Genomic DNA, 7152 nt, shown 5'->3' with positions numbered 1-7152 from the left:
CTTGCCAATCCAGTGGTTACTGAACTATGCCAACTGCAAAGTGAAACTTACACTGTAAAAATAAAAATGAAAATTTGAAAAGCGGGAAGTCCTTTGTTTTCTTACTCTCTTGTCTCCCATTCTTATAGATGCAATCTTCTTGCTTTAATGAAATAGATTTCGTCTTATTTTTACTTCAAAAGAACAATATAAAGGGAAACCAGTCTCCCTTCCCCATTCAACAACAAAAGAAACTCAATCCTGATTGTCAAGCTTTGGTAAAAACCCATTTACCTGATTACCAACTGTTAATCAAATAATGATACTGATAAATATAGACACTGCACTTTGTCCACCGTAACCAAAAAACACGAAGAGGAAAAAAAGAAGGAAGTTATACAAATTATCTATATGTTATAATACAACCCTATGAGATGACCTAAAACTGATTTGCCAAAATCTCGTATATCAACAAAAAATAATCATCTTCCTGAAATGACCGTAACTGTTACATCATTTGTGGATACTATTTCATGTTCCTCCATGGATAAATCCATTTCCTAGGGTCTTCTTCCAATAGTAAATGTAGGAGGTCTTGGTGCAGGACGAAGTGCAGTTTCACTTTCTAACATTCGAACAACAGCAGCCATGCTCTATCGATAGCAGAATCTTGTACACATAAAATTCCTACGTGCATCGGTGCATGCACCTAGACACCTCTGATAAAGTATATGAATAGCTTATAGATGGATCTGCGAATTCCATTACTTTCCCTTCGTTCCATAGATTCCATGCCTGTAAAGAAAAACACCAACTTATCACTCGTATACTCCAGTATTTGATATATTCGTCAAAGTCTTTACAGAGAGACTTGGGTTAAAGAAGAAGTAGACAAAGGGTGTTGGTTTTAAAAGATGTAAACTTACAAGTACAAGAAGGTTTGGGTGTTTATCAGTATGACGAAAATACGAATTCTTCTTGCCACTGACTATCTCAAGAAGTAGTACTCCAAAGCTATAAACGTCAGATTTTATGGAGAATAGCCCTTCCATTGCATACTCGGGAGACATATAGCCACTACATTATAAGACAGAAAAATTAGTCAAGAGTCAAAATGATGTTATTCAAGTGTTAATTACGGTTTTATCAGTGAGACTTACTATGTTCCAACTACCCTGGTTGTATTTGCTTGATTTTGATTCCCTCCGAAGATCTTCGCCATTCCAAAATCTGAAATTTTCGGGTTCATTTCTTCATCCAATAAAATGTTGCTAGCTTTCAAATCTCTATGAATTATTCTTAACCTCGAATCTCTATGCAGGTAAAGAACCCTCGGGCGATTCCTTCAATTATATTGAAACGTTTTCCCCAATCTAACAACACTTGTTTTGTTGAATCTGCTCATAATGATTATAGAAAGTTTGTTTACATTTATTAATGATGCCATGATGAAATTACACTATCGAAAATATAGAGGGAAAAAGAAGAGCAAAGGTCGAACCGAAAATGAAGGCGTCCAAGCTTTTGTTAGGCATGTATTCATAGACCAACATCTTTTCTTCCTCTTCAATGCAACAGCCCAAAATCCTTACCAGATTTCTGTGTTGTAGTTTGGCAATTAAGATAATCTCGGTTTTGAACTCTTCTAATCCCTGTCCTGACTTCCTTGAAAGTCTTTTAACAGCTACTATTGCTCCACAAGGCATGGTTCCCTAGAAAACAATAACCACCATGCCATTCAATAAGTTCCTCTTTTCCAACAAGTGAAACAACATTTTATACACCCATTTGAATTCCAAAGTATGAACCAGAAAAGGACACATGCTTCAGTGTATTTAACGAAGATATTATTATGAGACTTACCTTGTAAACATCACCAAAACCTCCATGGCCAAGTTTATTTGAAATAGAAAAGTTGTTTGTAGCAGTTTCAATAATATTGAAGCTGAACAGAGGTAACTCGGGTCCATTTTCTTCGCCTTCACCTACGTCTTCCCCTGAGAAGTCTCTCAACATTTCTTTACTCTTACTTAACTGATCAGAACTTCCCGTTTCTTTTCTTTTCCTTTTACACGGATCTGAGAATACAATTTTATATGAACTTTCTAAGAAAAGCATTAATACTTCCATCGAACACTTCAGGAAAAATATGAAATTAATATACCTTTTGGTTTGTTTTTGTTTCTCCACAGTAAGTAAGCAAAGATGCTTAAGCATACTACACCGAGTATTACGCTTATCAGGATTGCAAGTTTTCTTTTGTTGCTTTTACCATCTGAACAAATAAATAATTCATAGTTTAGCTCCTAGTCTATTGCTAAATTTAACAAACCAGGTAAAATTTGAATCAGAAAGCCAAGAAACAGCCAATGGTTCATAAGAATTAGAGTTATGGATGTGTTGTATAGACAAAATTCTTGGAAACATAATTTAAAAACAAAAAACTAAAACAGCTCAAGTATGCTAAACTAATTGGCCTTAATTTAACAAAAGCAACCTTACCTACTATATCGGATTTGTTGAGGCGAATATAGAGCTGATTTCCACCAGCTTGAAACTTCTGAATGTCAGACAAATCTTGATCCCATGTCAAACATCCTATCCCACTAACTGAAGCATATGCTTTACACGAACAATTGTTCAAGCATTCGTTTTCACAATCATCCTTGTTAGTAAATTGACTCTTCATTTGAGCTAAATCTGGTAACTTGACCTCATCCAATTCCAAGAACCCATCTCCTCCCACTTGCCCACCATTTTTCTCACACTGTAAATCATTTTTTCTCTGACAACCACTTGACCAATTTCCTTTTTTCCAATCACCATCTGATTTCGGTACAAACCCATCTAAACAATTGCAATTCACTGAATCCAACATAGTACAACTCCCATAAGCACCGCATTTACTAAAGAGATCACATCCAGCAATCAACTGTGACCAATAAACAGTCCACTCTTTCTTGTCGTTGCTCCAACGCAATTCTTCCATTGTACCATCCGATTGAATTTGAAACCTCATATATACAGAAGCATCCGGCAACGAGTAAGTAAAGTAAATATCCCCTTCATCACTAGGAATTAACCTGAACCCATACAAATACTGAGCTTTCATGGACGGAACACCAGTAAATATCTGTTGATTCCATATCCCACTTCTCCAAAGACGCTTAGAACCTTCCCAAATCACAATTTGCGGCGATCTCCAAGAATCAATACCTGAACTGAAATTCCCAGTTGAAGGATCATTCGTAGATTTCTAAGAAGTATATATTTGTTTTTTTAACCCAGTTTTGGAAACCCCGATTCTCATACCAGGTAAAAATGTATCGGCGGGAAAATCAAAACTCTGCCACAAAGCTTTAACTAGGATCATATTCAGCTTCATTTTTTTCCAAAACTAGATTTCCAGAATCTAATAAAATTAGGGCACCATTTCTTGATACAATTGTAGTATTTGTAGACCAAACTGATTTTCCAGCCCCATTCAAAACCATTAAATCACCATCATTTGTTAATGTAAGCACACCAGATTTTTCTAATACTGGATTATCTCTATTAGCTACCCAAACAATAGTACTTTTCTCTGCGATTTGATAATACCAAATCCCAACATAACGTTTAGTTGAATGTGATGGACTAAAAAAACCCAATTCAAAATTTTGATCTCTTGAGATTAGGGTTTGTCCATCTCTAATTGATCCTCCTTTTCTGATTGTATTAGCTCCATAACAAACTAAAAATAGATAGTAAGATAGTAAGTCAAGATTAGCAAGAAATATTACCATTGGGCTCTTTCTGACGTTAATTGTAATCCCCATTGTTTTGGAAATTCTGAAAAATGAAATAAAATATCATGAAAACACAACACCAGAACTCAGAACAGGAGTTATGGAATGTGGGTGTGTGTTTTTTTAATTGATTAATGATATGAACTGCTTTGAGTTTAGATGAAGAATGTGATAATTTTGACTGAACAGAAAGTTAGGAGGTACTAGTATATATTTGGAAGTTGAGTAGATATCTGAAAGTTTTTATCAGTTGTCAATAAAAGGTGGCCATGATGGCACATAGATTATGGGTATTTTGGTCTTTTAGGTTAAGGAAAAAACAAACGTGTGTCTGTACTTTGCTAATATGATAGTTTTATTTATATTTTACTATAGTATATTGTTTTTGTCATCTATTAAAACATGTGTCAGTGGTTGAGTTTGGTCTATTGACTTTGGATTTACTTTACATTTTCAAACCTTAGCTATTTCTGGGTATGTTGTGAATCGTGATCCCATCACCTCGCTGAATCTTCAATTATTCTTCCTTTCTTAGGTGCTCAAAAATAATTGACACTCATGAAAATAAATTGACCTAGAGCAAGTCCGGTTGGTCCGGCAAACAAGCAGATTGAAACAAATAAAATGGATGAATAAATTTTCAAATAACAGATTTTATCCATCGTGTGTCAGGTTGAGCCGGGCGTCTCAACCTGAGATGAGCGGATCAAATTGCGATCCTGGCTCAAATTGGCACGGTCCTCTCGATTTATTTTGGGAGATATATATTATTAAAACCAAAAACAGTTAGTTATGTTAGTTGAATTGGTTTTTAAAACATATTATATTCAGATTTGATAAAAATAAATTAACATCGAGTATCACTATCAGGTTTTATAACTTAGTTTATTAAAACCAGTCCCATAAAATCATAAACAAAAATTAAAAGCGGGACTAGCAATCAAATTTGCCTGTTCGTTTGCCGTTTATTACTGTGGAAAATTGAGTTTCTCCGTCCACGTTGACAAGCAAATGAGCATATGTAAGAGTGCGCACTAGAGTTGCTGTTAGCGGCATAAAATTTTAATTCTACCCTACGTGTATGCACCCACAGAGTATAAAAATTACTCTAAACCAAAGTTCATTCCTACTCAAATCCAAAATTATGTGGGGTATCCGTTCCTGTCACCAACTAAAAGCATCCAACTGAACGGTGACAAAGTTTTATATTATAGGTCAGATCATCGTAGGAAAATGAGATCTCCTACGAAACAACTTGGTGTTGAAATCACTGTTGGATATGCACAATTTTGGTTTGGTTTTATGCACTAGGCTACGGATGCTTGTATGTTCTACGAGATACAACTTTCACTCTTCAAATCTTTCATTGAGAAGAAGGCTAAGACATATTTATCAATCATTAAGAAGATTCTTTCATCCTGTTTAAGCCTTTCTATCAAGGTTGATATAAATGGTCAGGATCTCATCTTGATAATTCTATCACGAGCAAAATGGCTCATCTTTCGCATACTCCCAACACTAGAAGACAACTCAATGGGTATCAAAAGAGATCTAAGAAGTACTAGGTCTTGAAGAACTATAAATCTTATTTTCTCCTTACGTATACGTACTTTGAGTAACGGATCCTTTCTAATTAATATTTGTGATACACTTTACTTGCAAATTTTATTTTGTTTGTAAAGGTGTCCACATGTGTCAAAAATAAGACTTCTTAGCTTAAAAGTCATCTCCAAACTCTAGATAGAGTTTTAATTGTCTTATTTTCACATGTGGATAAACTTAATAATGTAGGAGTATTCAAATATATTTTACTACTAAACTAGAGCTTTAGTAAATAAAAATAAATACGATTTTTGGAGGTTTAACCGAAAGTTTGGATAATACTTTTCCTTACACCTTTTATTGTATATTTCATTGCTCCTAATCATTGTGATTGAGAGATAAAATTTTGTAAAATATGGGTCAATAATTGTTAAGAATTTTGTGTATCTTATTTCATATCTCTTCATAACTGATTACAAGGATATATATATATGTGCGACCACATAATAGAGTCCTAATAGAAATACATTCCATATCAGTCTCGGTTTCCTAGAATAAGTCTTTCCTAGACTTTCCTAGTACAAACACATTCCATATCAGTCTCAGACTTTCCTAGTTTATGTTCTAAGAGACGTGTATATCTGAGACCTTCCTAATTAGTCTCAGACATATTCTCAATACCCCCCCTCAAGACGGAGCATGCAGGTCACAAATGCCCATCTTGGACAATAGACCATGAAACTGAGCTTTCCCCAACGACTTTGTGAATATATCCGCCAACTGTATTGTGGTAGGAGTATAAGAAGGTGAAATAATCTTCCTTATTATCGCATCCCTGACTAGATGACAGTCCACTTCAATGTGTTTCGTTCTTTCACGAAACACAGGGTTCTTCGCAATATATAACGCTGATTGACTATCACAAAGAAGACTCATTGCTTGTGTATGGTGAACTCCCAAATCTCGGAGTAATTGTTTCAACCATTTTAATTCACATGTAGCCGCCGCCATGGAACGATATTCACCTTCTGCCGAGCTACGAGACACAGTTTGTTGCTTCTTAGTCTTCCAAGATACCGGTGAATCACCAAAAAGAACAAACCAACCTGTCAGTGAGCGTCTAGTTATAGGACAACTTGCCCAATCCGAATCACACCAACCTCTCAATTTGAAACTACTATCAGAGCGCAACAGAATTCCTTGTCCAGGATTCTTTTTCAAATATCTAACCACACGAAGTGCTGCTTCCCAATGCTCCAGTCTAGGTCGCTGCATAAACTGAGATAAGACATGCACTGAGTAAGCAAGCTCTGGTCTGGTGACGGATAAATATATTAAACGCCCAACCAATCTTCTATATTTCTCTACATCACTAAGCAAATCTCCTGTTGCTAAGGCAAGACGATGATTTGTCTCCATAGGAAATTCTGCAGGTTTCGCACCCAATAAACCTGTTTCCATTATAATATCCAACGCATATTTTCTTTGGCATATGTAGAAACCCTTTTTACTACGTGCCACTTCCAATCCTAGGAAGTATTTCAACTTTCCTAAATCTTTCATCTTAAAACATTGACCCAAGTATGCTTTAAATTGTGTAAGCGCAACCAGATCATTTCCTGCAATAATCAAATCATCAACATACACCAGCACATTAAGTTGCATCTTTCCCTTTAGCATAGTAAAGAGAGAATAATCTGAGTACGATTGCCGAAACCCATAATTCTTCAATGCAGTGGACAGCTTCGCAAACCAACACCGCGGTGCTTGTTTTAGTCCATACAATGATTTCTTCATTTTACACACCATATTAGGATTACCCTTAGCAAATCCAGGTGGTATT

General features: G+C 35.5%; 1 pseudogene; it reads right to left on the bottom strand.

The window, feature by feature from the left end:
- Positions 1-355: 355 nt before the first annotated feature.
- On the bottom strand, positions 356-3976 carry LOC113305525 (annotated as a pseudogene).
- Between the last annotated feature and the right edge of the window lie 3176 nt (positions 3977-7152).

The sequence above is a fragment of the Papaver somniferum genome, chromosome 1, assembly GCF_003573695.1.
Source record: "Papaver somniferum cultivar HN1 chromosome 1, ASM357369v1, whole genome shotgun sequence".
NCBI classification, from domain to species: domain Eukaryota; kingdom Viridiplantae; phylum Streptophyta; class Magnoliopsida; order Ranunculales; family Papaveraceae; genus Papaver; species Papaver somniferum.
Note: the sequence above shows the minus strand (reverse complement) of the source record. Positions and strands in the feature narration are given on the sequence as shown.